The following is an 18029-nucleotide window of genomic DNA, read 5'->3' as shown; positions in this document are numbered from 1 at the left end:
TGCTTTTTCAATTCAGTAAGTATGTGATTATCTATAAAGGGTTACAAGCAGTGACCAGGCATGGATCCTCAGTTTACTGTGACGTGGGCAAGGAGGGAAGAACTGACTCCCCTTTTTTATTCAACCACCATTGCATAGTTCGATCTGAACAAAGTTAACTTAAAATAAAGAATCCTTTCTCTTTCCCAGTGCCAATGTTGTTTTTTAAAAGCAGCCAAGTTAACCAAGTTTTCTTGCGTTATCAAAATACAAGGGAAATTAAACTATAAATTAGAATACCCATAAATTAGAAATGACCATAAATTAGATGACAGTTAAAAAAAATGGGAATCAGTCCTTGGTTTGTCCCTGCAAAAAAAAAATGAGGAAGTTTGCTGCTACTTTCCCTTCTGCTGTGGCTTCTCTATTTACACAAACATTGTTGACTTTGTAGGATTTTGACAATAGTTTGGAACAGCTTTTGCACAACAGTGATGACTTGCATTTAGATAGCACCTTTAACATAAGAAAATGGAAAAGGAAAAGTGCTTCACAAAAGTATTAATCTGAGACTGAACCACATGCAATATCAGGCCAAGTGGGTAAAAACAAAAGTGGGAGTTGAGTAATGGTCTTAAAGGGGGAAAAGGAAATAGAAAGATAGAGAGGTCTAGGGAGCTTGGGGCCCATTTGGCAGCTGAAGGCTTGGTTGCTATAGCTGCAGGAAAGGGAAATCAGAAGTTACAAGAGATCAGAATTGGAGGAATGCAGAGATCTCAGTCACTTTTTACTTCAGTAGTTCTTAAAAGCCAGGGAATCTCAAGGAAACAGATCTTTGATATTTTTTTTTCTCAATTTGTTTTAGAGTTAAATCGATAAAGGTACTTATCAAAATAGTCAAATGCGTTATGAAGGCAGCCAATCTATAATCAGCTCACAGCGAAGATTTCTGACTCAGAAACAGGATTAATGGCCTTTCCAGTGCATTCAGGTACAAAGTGTTTCTTGAAGAATAATCCAGAATAATATATTAATTGGCAAGCTTCCTCCTTCAGGATCCAAGTTACTTTTTTGACTGCCTCACTTCACACTTTTGCTTACATTGAAGCATAGCTTGCTGTATTTTTTGCATTCCCTTCCTTAATTTGATGGTACTTCCCTCTGATTCTTTTGACTAATGATCTCAGAAAGCTGACTTGTCTCACTAATTACTCATTTTGTGCTGGTCAGAAGTTGCAAATGTTAGTCAGAATATTAACTGTGAAATCAGAGCGGACATCAGAGTCAGCACAGGAGACTGAAAGGTGCTGTTTGAGGATTTTACTTTTTTTGATCCATAAATCATACTTACACTTTTTCTGAAGTTTACTTCTTACCCACAATTCCCTCAAAACCATGATACCATGTGTGTTCGAGATGTCCAGCTTGCTCATATCGCCGTGGTTATTGTGAATATCACTTCTTGTTTATTCCAGTAGGGGGCACGGTTAGCTAACTTTTCATTCTCATCCCATACGATCAGCCGATCAAATGAGTTACTGTTCCGGCCTTAAGAAGTCGAAGTAGAAATGAAAGTTTGTAAATTGGGCTTAAATCATGTCTTTTGTTCATAGTAACTTAAGCTGTAAATTAAGTGCTTCCCAGGAGCGTTTTAAATTAGACGTTGAGCCAAATAAGGCAATATTTCAACAGATGTCTAAAGTCTTGTTCAATTGATAGATTTTAAGGAGAGTTTTGAGGAAAGTGAGGCAGAGAGATTCAGAGAGGGACTTCCAGAGTTAGGTCCGAGGCAGTTGAAATCATCTAGGCGAAAGTGAGGACTGCAGATGCTGGAGATCAGGGTCGAGAGTGTGTTGCTGGAAAAGCACAGCAGGTCAGGCAGCATCCAAGGAGCAGCAGCATCGAATGTGCCCTTTATCAGGAAAGTCCTGACCCTAGGCAGCTGAAGGCAAAACCGCTAAAAGAGTAAGTAAAGTCAGAGATGCTCATGAGACCAAAATTAGATGAATGTAGCTATTTTTGACAGTCTGGATGAGAGGATGTTTACAGAAATAGACATGATGGGAAGGTGCCGGAATTGAACTGGGTTGGACAAAGTTAAAAATCACACAACATCAGGTTATAGTCCAATAGGTTTATTTGAAAGTACAATCTTTCGGAGCCCTACCTGACGAAGGAGCAGTGCTCCAAAAGCTGTACTTTCAAATAAAGCTGTTGGACTATAACCTGGGGTTGTGTTTTTTAAATAAATATTTTTATTAAAGACCTTTTTAAATCTTTTACAAAATATCTACATACAAAAAAAACACCAAAAAACCCTAGAAAAGTAGAGGCAGTACAACAAGCTCATAACGCGATACTATTAATATTGAACGATCTACTATTCTACCAGAACAAACGTATCTACTTAAACTAAACTGTAAACAAATTAAATAAATATTAAATTAAATTCAATTCAATTAACTTAAATTAAATTAAATCTTACTACTTTATTCTATTTCACTCATCACACCTCCACTGAAGATCCCATCCCAGCTTTTTCCCCCAGCCTCTCCCTCCCAGGGCCCCACAGGCACCCATACTGATTCCCACCGCTATACCATGGCTCTAAGTAATATTACTGGTAAGTCTGCATCAATATAGTTTAAAGGGCTGCTATGTCTTGTAAAACTGCTCCCTTTTGTGGTGCACCATATTTGTGAGGTAGTCTTGGGGGAGATGCTCCATCACCAGCCTATGCCAACCTATAAGAACTGGTGGTTTTTCTGACGTCCAATTCACTTTAATCTTCCTTGCATAGTGGGTAAGCATGTTACATAATCTCTTCCTGTGTTCCCCCAGAGAGGGCAAATTTGACAACCCAAAAAGAAGAAATACCAGATCCACATTAATTTCAATCCCCAAGATGTCCTTTAGCTCCCTTACTATAGCACTCCAGTATCTCTGGATCTTACACCATGACCAGTGGCAGTGTGTAAGAGTGCCTATACTAATGTTACACCCTGATGACATTCCTCTCTTAAACTTAGCTAGCCCCTCTGGCACCATATGAGCCCTGTGTAAGATCTTCAATTGGGTGTAGGACCATTCGGCGCAGCCACTTTGGCGCGAGTGATTCGGCGCAGCCAGTTTGGCGCGACCCATTTCGGCGTGAGCGTTTTGGCGCAGATCTTATTTATTCCTTTTCAGGCTTACTTACAAGCATTAATGAAAGCAATAAAAAGAAAAATAATGTTTATCCTTTTCAGTAAAAATGTCAAAATGAAAATAAAAATGAAAGAAATAAGGCAAATACAAAATTGTTGATGGCATTTTAGTGGGTTTTATTTTATTTTAATAATTTGTATATTAATATGTTTTATATTAATATATTTTAATAATAGTTTAATAACTACTACTGAATAACTACAAAACAGTTCTGTGCCAAATGGGTTTGCACCGAAATATATTTTATTTTAATAATTTTAATAATTTAATAACTTTAATAATAGTAGTTTAATAACTACTACTGAATAACTACAAAATAGTTCTGCGCCAAAATGGGTCTGCGCCGAAATGGGTCGTGCCAAACCCGCCGCGCCAAATTGCTCGCGCCAAAGTGGCTGCGTCGAATGGTCCCACTCCGTCTTCAATTGCATGGCCTGCGCTCTGTTACATACTGAAATTTTCCTTACATTTCCCCATACATCTTCACGTACCTCCAATGAAATGTCCTCTCCTAGCTCTCGATTCCATGTCCTACAGAGTCCTTCCACATCCTCCAGGGTACGACCTTTCTGTAAATGATACAAGGTCCTGACTGAAAGAGCACCCATACACCGGAGTACTCTTTTCTCTGCATCTGACTTCTAACATGAGGCAGGAGTGTGGTCTTCCTCTGTATATAATCCCTTATCTGAAAGTATCGTAAAAGGTCCCTATTAGACTGTCCATATTTCTGGTTTAACTGACTAAATGATACTAAGACGTCCCCCTCGAACAAGTCTCCCAGGCATGAGATTCCCTTATTCTCCCATAACTTAAAGCCGGAGTCTTTTGCCCCATGTTTAAATCCTTGGGCTCCCACCAACTGGGTAAACGGCGAGGTCTTAGACCAAGTGCCCTCGTCTTGCTTCATTATCCTTCAGGTTTTCATCGTATTTAAAATGATTGGATTCTTACAGTGCTCGGTCACGGATTTCATCTTATCCATAAATAATAAATTAACTCGAGGACATCTCAACTGCAAGGCTTAAATGTCAAGCCAAATTGACTCTGAATTCTCCCGTACCCAGTCACCAACATATGCTAACAGGGTGCTTATTTGATATTTCTTCAAATCCGTAAGATCCATCCCTCCCTCACCCTGTGAAAGCTGCAACTTAGTAAATTTAATTACAGGATGCCTGTGGCACCAAATAAATTCCCCAGCCAACCATTGAGCCTCCATAACACTCTTCTTGGTAGCAACAATGGGAGCATTCTCATGGGGTACAACAGGCAAGGAAGAACATTCATTTTAGTCAGGGCTATTTGGCCCAACCATGATAACGGTAACCCCTCCCACCGCTGCAAATCCTGTTTTATCCTCTCCAATAGAGTTGTACATAGTTAGTTTTATACAGCTGGTGGAAGGAAGGGGTAATAAAAGTTTCCAGATACAAAAAACCTTTTAATGAAAATCTAAATGGGAACTGCATTCCATCCTTCAGATTAGGCACCCCTACTAATTCCCCCACCGGCATGTCTTCCAATTTCGTAAAGTTGATCCTGTATCCTGCGAAATCGCCAAATAAATTCATTGTTTGATTCAATCGAGGAACAGATTTCTCCAGATTGACCAAGAACAAAAAAGGACGTCGTCAGCATATAGGATGATCTTATGCTCCTCCATTCCCTCTCTTGGCTCCATTATTTCAGGATCCCTTCTGATAGCCTCAGCTAATGGCTCAATTGCCAAGGTGAAGAACAGCAGGAAGAGAGGACTACCTCTCCCAATACTAAAGTTATCTGACTTAGCACCATTTGTAATGACTGCCATCTTAGGATCATTATACATTACTGCCACCCATCTAGTAAAGGATCCCCCCAAACCCAAGCGTTCTAGGACCCCAAACAGATACGGCCATTCTATCCGATCAAGCATCTTTTCTGCATTTAGGGAGACCACCAAACCTGGGATCAATCTTTGCTGGCATACCTTCACTATGTTCAGTACCCTCCTGATATTGTTGGAGGAGCTACGGCCCTTAACAAAACTGGTCTGATCTTCTTTTATAATATGGGGCAGGACCTTTTCCAACCTCTGAGCCAGCATATTAGATAGAATTTTTAAATCTACATTCAACCGTGAAATTGGTCTATACGAAGCACATTCTTCAGGGTCTTTCCCTCTCTTTAAAATGAGGGAGATATTAGCCTCCCTAAGAGAGGGAGGCAGAAATTCTTATGCACATGAATAGCTAAACATCCCCAGAAGTGGTTCCACCAATACCTTTATGAATTCCTTATAGAATTCACTTGGGAATCCATCTGGCCCCGGTGCTTTGCCACCCTGGAAATGCCTTATTACTTCCTGTACTGTTATAGCCTGTTCCATGTTTATAATGGGCAGGTCCATATTCTCAAAACAGGACTGCATTCTCACTGCACTGTATTCGCTTCCCTCTGACCGATCTAGCTCTGTGAAGTATTCCCTAAATCTAACGTTGATCTTCTTCAATTCTTGGGTAATCGTGCCAGCGTCCTCCCTAACAGATGTAATAGTTTGGGAAGCTTTTTTCCTCCTAGCCAAATATGCCAGATATCTATCTAGCTTATCTCCAAATTCAAACAGTTGTTGTTTTGCAAAGGAGACCTCTATTTTTAGCCACTTCTGTGTGCAATGAGCTGAGAGCCGCCCGGAGGTCCGCTGCAACTTAACCAAAGGAGGCCTATTATAATATGTTTCCTCAGCTATCTGCAGCTGGGCTTCCATCATCTTCCATCTACCCTCTCCTCTTTCTAGTCACAGAATACGAAATGATCAGGCTTGTAAATATGCCTTCGTTGTATCCCAAAGTATTGCCAGATTACTGGCCGTACCCGAGTTGATATTCCAGAAGGCCCTGAACTCTCTTCTGATGCATTCAACAAATTTGCTATCCCTTAGCAGAAATGGGTCCATGCACCAGTGCTGTGCAACTTGTGTGGGTTGGAGTAGAAAGTAAAATCTCTTCCATTAGGGTGGAGATGCCTCCACACATCCACTAATCCCAACTCCTCACACATGTCCACCAACTGCTTAGATTGCCCAGGCATACCTGCCAGGCCCCTTGGCACCCTGTCAACTTCGGGATCTATTAGGCAATTAAAATCCCCTCCTATGATCATGCGGCGCTCCTTAAGATTCATTAATTTAGCAACTGCATCAATTAGAAATTTAAGAGGGTGCGCCGGGGGACAATATACATTCAAGATGCCATACACTTCTTTAAGAATGATAAACCATCCATGTTTGTCTTTAATCTGCTCCATTACCTGAAAATGGAGGTTCCTTCTTATCAGTACAGCCTCTCATCTACTCTTCGAGCTGAAGGAGGAGAAGAATACCCTGTTATAACCCATTTGCTGCAGTTTCAGAAGGTCTTAATCAGTTGGATGTATCTCTTGCTGTATGGCGATGTCCACCCTTTCCTTCCTAAGGCTTGACAGCACCTCCTTTCTTTTAATAGGGGAATGGCTCCCTTTTATATTCCAGGTGCTGCATCACCTGAACAAATCATGAGCCATAGTCATCCAGGGCCTGTGGTTTCCCAACAGGAGGAAGCTTATCTGAAGTGTGATGAACGACAAAGACATTAACTCTATGAAGTCTAAAAATGACTCCTGAAAAACTAATCACTACATTTAACTGAAGCAAACACCAAAGTAACCCTCAATTCACGAGGGATCTTCCCCCTTGCCAATAGGGGTCACTCCTCCCAATCCTTGCTACCATCTTAACTCTCTGTAGCTGAGGTGGTGCCCGAGCCCCAGGCAATTCACAAATGAGAAAAACCTGTTAATTACATTCTGAGAGTTAACAATAGATGCCCATTCCTACCTCCCCCCACCCCACTCATCTCAACCACCAGCCACGCCCATTACAAAATCAAAAGGACAGCAGTGAAAAAAAGAGGGGCCCTATATAACACCCAACTGACTGATATATAAAATAATTCCGGTTTTACATCAAGGCGGTACATATAAAGCCAATAACCATAAAAAAAGGGGAGAGAGTAGAGAAAAGAAGGGGCAGAAAAAAACCTACACCATTGTCTGCAATGAAGCCCCCCTCCCCTCCCACCCCAACTCAAATTCTTAAATTCAAAGAATTCACAAAGTCCTTCACCTTTTCTGCAGAGTCAAAGTTATATACCATCCCCCCCCATGGGCGAAATGCAACACGGTCAGGTACCTCAAGAAATATTAAATGTTCAGGTCCCTTAATTCTTTCTTGACTTCATCAAATGCCATTCTCTTAATTAGGGCTCCTGAGAAATCCTGAAAAAATATTATCTTTGAGAGCCTTTGTACATTAAAGCCTGTGAATTTCTTCCCAGTCTTCTTGCTGTTTCAACTATTAACTGTTTTTCTTTATAATGCAGGAGCTGCACTAGGACCGCTCGGGGGCTTGGGTCTGACCTGGACCTGCTCCACGCTCACCAGGCCCAACTCCAACTCTAGCCCCTCCAAGATGCCGATGAGGTCCTCACCTTCTTCACTTTCTGGAAGATCCATGAGCTGTAAGTTTTTTCTCCTATTTTTATTCTCCAGGTCATCGACTTGTTCCAGAAGGACCCGAACCTGGTCTTCCAACGTTTGGCTCCTTCCTCCCGAGACCTCTGCCATGGTCCTCTCCTCCACTCTTTGGTCCAGTAGTTGGATTTCCTGCATATGCTTTTTCAGCATGGCAGATAGTGGTTCGACTGCTGCTTCAATCTTCTCTCGGAGTTTGGCAAACTGCGATAGTAAATGCTGCTGTCCTGTTAGGTCCAATGGGGCTACCCCAGGAGTTTCAGCACTGGTTATAGGCACCCCTGATGTAGTAGGAGAGTGCCCTGTCTGCTATACTCCATCAGGCCCCTTTCCTTTATTCAATTTCATTCTGGTCTTAAAGCTATCAAACACAATTTCAGCAGCTCCAGATGATCAGCAAGTTTAAATTAGCACATATTTCTCCTGGAGGTGGTTGGTGAGTGGGGTGTAAAGATCCACTTTGCCTGGAGGTATGGCACAGAGCCCAGCACAGTAGGCCACTCAGACCGCCACCATCTTGGATCTCCGTGTTATGTGATTTTTAATTCAGAATTAGATAGATAAGAGGGAGGCCAAGGATTGATTTGACAACAAGGATAACAATTTTTTTTAAAAACTGTTGCTTGATTGGGAGACAGTTAGGTCTTTGAGCACAGAGGTAATGAACAAATGGACTTTATTCAAATAAGGACATGGGCACCATTTGAATTACTTCATGGAAGGGAGAAGATGGGAGCTGACTCGAAGGTTCAAAATATTATATCCATGATTTTCAATTTAGACTTTCTGGAGAACTTTTGAAAGAAACAAATTTAAAGGATACCAAATCTGAGGAATATGTGACATTTTGCCTTTTCTTCAAAAATGTTTCAATAATTGCACATTTGTTCAGAGAAAAGGAAGGGTAAAGCTTCCTTATATTCCATCCTGATAATCTGCTTTACAAACCTTCTCCCTGTTTGGTACGATTTCCTTCTGCACCCGCATCAACTCTATTTATTGCCTTTTTGAACAACATTGACAACTGAATGCCAGGTTGTGCTGGGTGATGTCAATTTATTTGTCAGATTCATGCTTTCCAAATCATGAGTTCATTCAGTCTAAATTTAGAACCAAAATACAGAGAAGACCATTATTCCATTGTCCAGGTTTGATATGAAATCAAGCCTCTGAGGTGAGTGGGTAGTGTTGATAAACAAATAGTTTAACACAAGCTGTTTGAGAATTCAAGACCCTATTTTTTCTTCATTATAAACATGCAGCTGATTTTCACTGAGAATATCTTAAATATAGCTCAAATAAATGTAAAATAAACAAAAAAAATAACATTTAGGGATAAACATTGCGTAGTTGAGCGAAAAGATTAAAAATAAAGCAATCTGCAGTCAAACTTTGAGATATTTTGGATAGAGAAAGGATAGTCACAAAAGCAATAAATTATTTAAACACACAGACAGAATATGCTTTGAATGCAGAACACAGGAGCGGAATTTTCCACTCTTTCATGTGGTGTGACCAATGGTGACAACATGGTAAAATATAATGAGATTAAACTCAATGAGAATTTCAACATCTCAAAAACATTCTATCTCATTTCCGTGCATTTGAATGTTGTCAAGAACACATATAGGGTCATTTTTAGGAAGTCACAGGTAGACAGGATAGTGAAGGCGGCATTTGATATGCTTGCCTTTATTGGTCAGTGCATTGAGTATAGGAGTTGGGACATCATGTTGCGACTGTACAAGACATTGGTTAGGCCACTTTTTGAATATTGTATGCAGTTCTGGTCTCCCTGCTATAGGAAGGATGTTGTGAAACATGAAAGTGTTCAGAAAAGATTTGCAGGGATGTTGCCGGGGTTGAAGGATTTGAGCCAAAGGGAGAGGCTAAATAGACTGGGGCTGTTTTCCCATTGGCATGAGGGGTGATCTTAGAGGTTTATAAAAATCAAGAGGGACATGAATAGGGTAAATAGACAAAGTATTTTATCCAGGGTGGGGTGGGGGCTTCAAAACTAGAGGCATAGGTTTAATGTGAGAGGGTAAAGATATAAAAGGGGCAACCTTTTCAAGCAAAGGGTGATGCATATATTGAATGAGCTGCCAGAGGAAGTGGTGAAGGCTAGTACAATTATAACATTTAAAAGGCATCTGGCTGGGTATGTGGATAGGAAGGATTCAGAGAGATATGGTCCAAATGCAAGAAAATGGGACTAGATTTATTTAGAATATCTGGTCAGCTAGGGTGAATTGGATCGAAGGGAGTCTTTCCGTGCTGTGAATTGCTATGACTCTATGAGCTTCTAATTCACCTCTCCTTCCTCAAGAAACTACCCAGCACTGTCTCCTGGCGTGAATGTCTGAGCAGTAACCTGGTAGCAGCAATTTGTTACTTGCTTCTCTGGGTCTTCATCCAATTCTGTCTTCAGCACATGCTCCACGGATACCGACCCCTTCATCTTTCATCCAAGCAAGTGATCAATAGCAGAACATTGGCACTTTATCATGCCAACTCCCAGATCAACTCCATAGAATCCCTGCAGTCTAGAAACAGGCCATTTGGCCCATGGAGTCCACATTGACCCTTCCAAAAGCATCCCACCCAGACCCATCCGCCCACCCTAACCCTGCATTTCCCATGGCTAACCCACTTAACCTACACATCCCTGATCACGATGGGTAATTCAGAATGGCCAACCCACCTAACCTGCACATCTTTGGACTGTGAGAGGAAACTGGAGAAACCAGTGGAAACCCACAGAGAAAGGGAGAATGTGCAAACTCTACACAGTTGCCCGAGGGTGGAATTGAACCCTGGTGCTGTGAGGCACCAGCATTAACCACTAAGCCACCATGCTGCCAACTCATACACCACTTCATTCCTAAGGAGCATCACTTTGGAGCTCAGGCACACCTGCACATTTCTGTCTGGCCTCTTTGCATGTAGCAACTCACGTGTGACTCATGCATCTACACAGGATACACCTTAAAGCGCTTAGCTTCATTTCCTCACACTCAATTTTGTGCTTACTTGGAGGCTTTCAGCTTCTGTGGCTTGCCTTATTTTCTCATGCTTAGGGAGAGGTGGCAATTTGTCATACCTTGGAGAATTGATGTGTTCCTGTATGGACCCACGTTATGTCATTGTCACCTATACAGCATGCCGAGTGTGAAAGTCAAAGAAAACCAATCCTTAATGTAGTCAAGTAGGGCTACAGCCAGACAAGGGGTGCCACCACAATCAATCATGGAGCTCACCTAATGTCAGTCATAGGTTGGTCACTGTGAGTCCTAGTATTTGGGTGCAACCAATCCAGGCATTGCAGGTATGTCAATCAAGCGTAATAGACATTTCAGTCCAGGGAGAGGGGCAAAGTTTCCTGCAACGACAGAAGGGAGGGATTGAGAATGATGGGTGTGATTGGAGAATGATTGGAGAACTGTTAGTGGTGATGCAGGGGTAGGACAGTAGTGAAGTTTCTCCAGTGACAGAATAAAAAGTGCAGAGGCTAGGAAGGATTAGGAGGTAGTTTGGCAGGATGGGATGGACGATTGGGTTCGGATAAGGAATGAGGGATAAATGTAAGCAATAATGAGAGTTGTCATTTATCAATCTCGATGACTGGTTTGTGCAATGGCAGGGTTAGAGTGAGTTGTGACTATGAGTGTGAATTAGCAGACGGAAGTTGGTGACGCTATCCCTTGCAGAGTATGGAAGATCATTAATCGTCTTCCTGCACTGTTGTGCATTGCATTTCACCAGGGATGTTGTACCAACCTTGTTGGAAAGGAAGTGGTTGGGGGAATTGAAATGGGCAGTGACTGGCTGCAATGATGAGCGTGGCCATCCCTGGCCTCCTCCATTGCCAAAACAAACCAAAGTGCCTATTGGAGGAACAACACCTCATCTTCTGCCTGGGCACCATCCAGCCTGGAGGACTCAACATTGAGTTCTCCAATTTCAAATAACATCCCTCCCCATCTTCCCAACTCCCTTCCCAGCCTCTCCCCCTCCCTGTCACCAACCAGATTCATCCCTCCCATTGACCAACCAGGTCATACCCTCTACCTGTCTTCACCTATCCCCACTTCACCACTCTGCTCCTTGTATCTGCAGCTCCCCCCACACCTGCCCTCAGTCCTGAAGAAGGGTTACACCCGAAACATCAACTTCTGCACCTTCTGATTCCAGCCTCCTGCCTGTCTACTTTAGATTCCAGCATTTGCAGTTTTTCTGTCTCTAACCAAAATAAGGTGAAAGGCAAACAAGCTCAAGGGAGGGAGTTGGAGAGCTTGGAACCCAGGCAATCTAAAGCATCGGCACTGATGGTAGAGAAGTTTAAATCTGGGACATTTGTTTTGGTTGTTAGTAGAATCCCTACAGTGTGAAACAGGCCATTTGGCCCAACAAGTCCACATCAGCCCTCGAGGCCACCTCCCACCCAGACCCATTCCCCTACCCGGATTACTCTACATTTCCCCTGACTAATGTACCTAACCTACACATCCCTGAACACTACGGGCAATTTAGCATAGCCTATTCACCTAGGCTGCACATCTTTGGACTGGGGGAGGAAACCAGAGCACCCGGAGGAAACCCACACAGACTCAGGGAGAATGTACAACTCCATACAGACACTTGCCTGAAGCTGGAATCGAATCCAGGTCCCGAGCGCAGTGAGGCAGCAGTGCTAACCACTCAGCCACTGTGCCGTCCCATTCATGATATGTGGACGTAGCCGACAATGCCCATACTTAATTGCCCAAAGGATCAAGGGAACGTTTGCTAAATTGCTGATGACACAAACCTTGGTAGGAATGTAAGTTGTGAAGAGAAAATAAGGAGGTTACAGAAGGATATAAATAGGTTACATGAGTGGACAAAGATTTTGCAAATGACATACTGTGGAAAAATGTGAAATTATCAATTTGGTGGTAAGAAAAAGAAAACATATCTAAATGGTGGGAGATTATACAGCCCCAAGATGCAGAGGGATCTGGGTATCACAGGAGGTCAGTTATTAGGTACAGCAGTTATTAGGAAAGCAAACAGCAGAGTTTTTGAATATTTTTAAGGCTGTAGTTGGTAGATTCTTGATAAACATAGTGTTAAAGGCTATGCTTGATGTCTGTGTCTAGTGACCCTTCTTCAGAATGTACTAATTAGAGAATGTTTTCTGAAGGAGTGTCACTTGACCCAAAATATTAGCTCTGTTTTCTCTGCACAGATGCTGTCGACTTGCTGAATTTTCCCAACTATTTCTGTTTTTGTTTTGGATTTCCAGCATCTGCAGTTTTTTTGTGTGTAGTGGTGATATATGCATCATAGGTAGGTCAGAATGTGAAGTAATGGAATCAACCTTAATCTTATTGAAAGACAGAGCAAGTTTGAGGGACCATGTCACCTGCTTCTGATTTGTACATAGGTTGATGTTGTTGTTGTAATCTTTTGATGCTTGGGGAAGGATCTCTCCTGGAAAATCTTCTTAATCTTTCAGGTAGCCTCATTCTGTGGCCCTCTTGAACTCTATGCTTAGGGTTCCATTTCAGAAGGATGGGAAGTCTGCCAAAAACTGCTGAAAGGTAACTTGCAGAATCCTGTCTTAGTTGCACCACTGAGAAACTTTTTTTTCAACTAATACAGTCAGGGTTTTCAGACAAAAGTTGGCAGATGTCCAGTGCTCAAGAGCTAAATCATTTACTAGTTTGACAGGACATGCAAGTAACTTATCCCTTTTCTCTAAGGCTTAACTTAAGCCAGGTTCAATTCTGATGTAAAAAATAGTAGATCTGGGAAATAGGCATTATCCTATAAGGGTGTAATTCTTGTCTTTATGACCTTTGGCCATATTCCATTCCTTAGTCCAAAATGAATTAGAATTTTTGACTCTATTAGTTTTGAGAAACCAATTAAAAACATTTATTTTATGTCTTTAAGAATTACTTCCTCAATTCTTTCCGTGGAAATTAGTCCCTCTGCTTCACTTAGAGTTTTAGAGTTATAGAGTCATAGAGATGTACAGCATGGAAACAGACCCTTCGGTCCAACCTGTCCATGCCGACCAGATATCCCAACCCAATCTAGTTCCACCTGCCAGCACCTGGCCCATATCCCTCCAAATTCTTCCTATTCGCATACCTATCCAAATGCCTCTTAAATGTTGCAATTGTACCAGTCTCCACCACATCCTCTGGCAGCTCATTCCATACATGTGTCACCCTCTGCTTGAAAAAGTTGCTCCTTAAGTCTCTTTTATATCTTTCCCCTTTCACCCTAAACCTACGCCCTCTAGTTCTGGATTCCCCGACCCTAGGGAAAAGACTTTGTCTATTTATTCTATCCATGCCCCTCATAATTTTGTAAACCTCTATAAGGTCACCCCTCAGCCTCCGACGCTCCAGGGGAAAACAGCTCCAGCCTGTTCAACCTCTCCCTACAGCTCAAATCCTCCAACCCTGGCAACATCCTTGTAAATCTTTTCTGAACCCTTTCAAGTTTCACAACATCTTTCCGATAGGAAGGAGACCAGAATTGCACGCAATATTCCAACAGTGGCCTAACCAATGTCCTGTACAGCCGTAACATGACCTCCCAACTCCTGTACTCAGTACTCTGACCAATAAAGGAAAGCATACCAAACGCCTTCTTCACTATCCTGTCTACCTGCGACTCCACTTTCAAGGAGCTATGAACCTACACTCCAAGGTCTGTTTGTTCAGCAACACTCCCTAGGACCTTACCATTAAGTGTATAAGTCCTGCTAAGATTTGCTTTCCCAAAGTGCAGCACCTCACATTTATCTGAATTAAACTCCATCTGCCACTTCTCAGCCCATTGGCCCGTCTGGTCCAGATCCTGTTGTAAGCTGAGGTAACCCTCCTCGTTGTCCACTACACCTCCAATTTTGGTCTCATCTGCAAACTTAATAACTGTACCTCTTATGCTCGCATCCAAATCATTTATGTAAATGACAAAAAGTAGAGGATCCAGCACCGATCCTTGTGGCACTCCACTGGTCACAGGCCTCCAGTCTGAAAAACAACCCTCTACCACCACCCTCTGTCTTCTACCTTTGAGCCAGTTCTGTATCCAAATGGTTAGTTCTCCCTGTATTCCGTGAGATCTAACCTTGCTAATCAGTCTCTCATGGGGAACCTTGTCGAACGCCTTACTGAAGTCCATATAGATCACATCTACTGCTCTGTCCTCATCAATCTTCTTTGTTACTTCTTCAAAAAACTCAATCAAGTTTGTGAGACATGATTTCTCACGCACAAAGCCATGTTGACTATCCCTAATCGGTCCTTGCCTTTCCAAATATATGTACATCCTGTCCTTCAGGATTCCCTCCAACAACTTGCCCACCGCTGAGGTCAGGCTCACCGGTCTATAGTTCCCTGGCTTGTCTTTACTGCCCTTCTTAAACAGTAGCACCACGTTTGCCAACTTCCAGTCTTCTGGCACCTCACCTGTGACTATCGATGATACAAATATCTCAGCAAGAGACCCAGCAATTGGACATATTATAGAATCTGCTTAGAATACTTAACCTCTGACTCACCATGAGTAAGGCCACAAGAGACCTATTTTATATATTTTAATCTCGTAAATCTAGTATTTCCATTGCACTGCAGGATGCTAAAGCCAAGTTCCTCACTGTTGTAAGAACTACGGAAATGGTCCTGCATTGGTAAGAGATGTGGTTGATGCGAGGTCACGACCAGTGATGAATTAAGTTCAGGTTGGTGCAAGGGTCCTGAACAAGCATATGGACTGTATGAAAGCTGTGAAATCACAAATGATGAGCGAGCAAAATGTACCCCGCACCTCAGAACAATAAGAAAAAGTGCCGGAACCCGTAGGTTCATCCTCTCTGTCAAGGGTTGATGAGACTTCTGAATCCGAGATGGACATTACAGATGTAGCCACATCAATGTCTATGCCGGTGGAAGAGAGTGAATTTCTACCGAGGTGTTCTTGACTCAAGAGGCAAGCTACCATTTGTTATGTGCTGCCAGTATTGGAAGCAAAGTCCAAGGTACCTGATCCAGTGCTAAAATGCCCCAGAAGGCTTTTCAAGAAAAAGGACCAACTCACGTCCTTAGTCTTACAGGGTGAGAGATATAATGAGTGTAATGAGATTAGCCAGCTGGACCTCACACAATAAGAGTTCCCTGATTGAGGCTGCTAATCTGTTCCAATCAGGAAGCCCTAGCTGACAGATATAAACAAAAGTTCGGGTGTCTCTGGTAAAGGAGAACGTGGTGTCCACCAACACCCTGGAGTTGTGGCTGGCCACTTGAGTGTTTCCTTTCCTTCCCTTCTGGAGAGATTGGACCATTTCTGTGACTGTGACTGTGACTGTGACTGTGACCGTGCGAGGACTGTTCCTGTTGCTGCTTGGGGCCTGCCTCACTGCTGCTGCCTGGGACTTGGGAGAGGCCTGCCTCCACTGCTGCTGCTGCCTGAGGCCTGCCTCTGCCTTCGCTGCCTGGGACTCGCCTTGGGGCCCCTCCCCAGGACCTCCACCACCACCACTGCTGCTACTGTTGCCTGAGGAGAGGCCTGCCTCCACTGCTGCTGCTGCCCAAGGCCTGCCTCCACCATTGCTGCCTGGGACTCGCCTTGGGGCCCCTCCCCAGGACCTCCACCACCACCACTGCTGCTGCTGTTGCCTGAGGCCCACCTCCACCACTGCTGCCTTGGGCTCGGTTTTGGGGCTGCCTGGGACTTGCCTTGGGGACCCTCCCCAACAGGTCTGCCCCCCACCACTACTACCGAGGCCCACCTGGGACTCGCCTGAGGCCTGCCTCCACTGCTGTTGTCACCTGAGGCAGGTCTTCACCGTCGCTGCTTCGGACTCTCCCAGCAACTTCCACCACTGCAGCTGCCGGAGGCCCGACACCACCACCAGCAGCTGAGGATGGCGAGCCCGAAGGTCGCGGGGCCCAGCCGCACCTACGCCGGGGTAGCCGCTGCCTTAGGCTCGGCTGGCCCAGCCCCGGCTGCAAACCACACCCCCTTCAGGCACCTCACAAAACGCCTGGGGGTCAAGGCCTATCCCCACCCGAACATGACCATCGAGGCCTGCAGCAAGGCCATGGCTAGTGTGGTCGGCCCACTGGCCATCGTCGCTGCGGCCCGGATGTATGGGAAGGCCGTATTTTTCCTGAAGACCGAGCAGGCGGTCCACCTGGCCGTGGAGAGGGGGCTCACTGTGGGCGGGACACATTTGCCCGTCGACCCTCTGGAGGTCACGGCCCAGAGGGTCGTGATCTCCAACGTCCCGCCCTTTATTGCCAGCGAGCTCCTTCTCCCCCACCTCCCCACCTTGGGGGAGATCCGGTCAGGGATCCAACCGCTCCTGCTCGGTCTGAAGGACCCCGCCCTCTGGCACATCTACTCCTTCCGACGCCAGGTGTTTATTTGCCTGGCCCGGGAGGAGGTCACGGAGGGCTCCTTTACCCTCCTCCACGAGGGCGCGGCCTACCGCGCCTTCTGGACGGCGGACGGCGCCACCTGTGCCGCGAGGTGGGGCACATTAGAAGAAACTGCCCCACCCAGAAGGCCGCCCAGCCCTCGCCAATGGCTGACGGTGGTGCCGCCGCACCCACTCCCCCTCCCCCAAAGTCAACACCACAGGCCCCGGCACCGGAGCCTGAGCCGGAGGCTTCCGATCCTCCAGCCTCCGGCAGGGAGGGGGGTGAGCGTCCAGCCGGCCGGAAGGCGCTCAGGAAGGCGCGACGCGTCAGGCCCGCCCACGGGGAGACCACCCTATCCCCATCCCCGACACCCAGCCCACGACCTGCCCCGCCCCGGCACGACAATGCCCTTGCGGCCGTGCCATCGTCGCCCCGGCGCGGGAACCCTGACCCCCAAACCCCCGAACCCGTACCCGACCCTGACCCCACTGACCCCACATCCAACCCCCACCCCGACGGAGAAACCCCTGGGGCTGCGACGCCTGCCCCAGGCCCTGCAACACCTGGCCCCGGGGACCCCGAGCCCGAGCCCTGCCCCGCCCAGCCACACCCTGGCACTAACCTGGGGGGGACCACTGCTGCCCAATCTCCCGCAGCCACCGTGTCTCCGGGCCCCGGAGAGGGAACTGGGCCCCTGCCCCGCCGGCCGTCACCAGATAAACCAGGGGCGGGGCAGGAAGTGACACGGCTGACCCTCCCCACCCTGGCCACGCCCCCTGCCTTCCCCCAGCCAATCGTATTCCGGGAAAGGCTGGGGGGAGGGGCCTCAGGCCCCATGACCACCAAGGCGGGGAGGGAAAGGCCCAT

Source organism: Chiloscyllium punctatum, chromosome 15 (assembly GCF_047496795.1).
Source record: "Chiloscyllium punctatum isolate Juve2018m chromosome 15, sChiPun1.3, whole genome shotgun sequence".
NCBI lineage: Eukaryota > Metazoa > Chordata > Chondrichthyes > Orectolobiformes > Hemiscylliidae > Chiloscyllium > Chiloscyllium punctatum.
Note: the sequence above shows the minus strand (reverse complement) of the source record.